Source organism: Galeopterus variegatus, unplaced genomic scaffold, assembly GCF_000696425.1.
Source record: "Galeopterus variegatus unplaced genomic scaffold, G_variegatus-3.0.2 Scaffold2864, whole genome shotgun sequence".
Taxonomy (NCBI): domain Eukaryota; kingdom Metazoa; phylum Chordata; class Mammalia; order Dermoptera; family Cynocephalidae; genus Galeopterus; species Galeopterus variegatus.
Genome location: NW_007728975.1, coordinates 76,848 through 77,849, shown reverse-complemented (window position 1 = coordinate 77,849; position 1,002 = coordinate 76,848).

The window sequence follows — 1,002 nt, the reverse complement described above, 5'->3', positions numbered from 1 at the left end:
GGGGATCACTTTCACCAAGTTGGGGTCCCCTGATTACCTCCTTTTGCCCAGCTTTGCAAGATGCCCTTACATTTTTGTTGTTTTCTTAAATAAAAGTTTTTGGAGGATCAGTTACTGCTTTGCTCTCTAATAAAGAGAAAGGAAGGCTGGTTCAGTTGTCATCTCTGTGTGACCTTGGGCCTGTCATTTCCTTGGTCTGGAGCCACAGGTGTGCTGGAGCCAGCTGGTACAGGCTCTCCAGGACCAAGTGATTGGGCACATCTCTTCCTCAATTCTGCATTCAGCAACATGTTGGTGTCTTGCAAAAGGCCACGGTGGGAATGTTTGCACCACGGAAATGGGCAAACTCTATCCATCCGGGCTCCCCCCCGTGAGTTGGTTGTTAAACATTTGCCAGCACACCACTATGTGAAACTCAGTTTGCTCATTTGTAAAATGAAGACATAATGTATTTTCCACCTACAAAGTTTTTGAGGCTAAAATGAAGGAGAGTGATTGTAAATTACGTGACACTATACGAATATCATTGCTGGTATCATTTTTTGGTTTCTATTCTCGTTTTGTAACTACTAAGGGCCTAACACTGCCCTGCACAGGCAGCAAATACTTCTATGCCTTTTGGTGAATGCTTCATCAGTGCTCATTACAGGTGCTTGGTTGCTTATCCTTTCTCAAGCCACAGCAGCACTGAGGAAACACTTGCGTGCTTCTGTAGTGCTCAGTGGGAAATGGCTCTGAGGGATTTCTGGTGTGGGAATAAACATTGCACAGTGGCGAGTCATGGTGCTTTGGGGGTTTAATTCGGTCGTGAAGACAGTAAAGCCACAAATGGAAATCTGTAGGCTCATCCCAGTCAAGAGCTTACTATGATGCTCAGAAGTATGTAACCCGAGTCATCTTTGGGGTGTGGAAAATTTGGGTGATCCCCTGCAGGCTTCACATTTGGGGAGTTTCCATTGTGACAACTGCTTCTGGGCTCCTATTGAGACCAGGTGCTCAGAG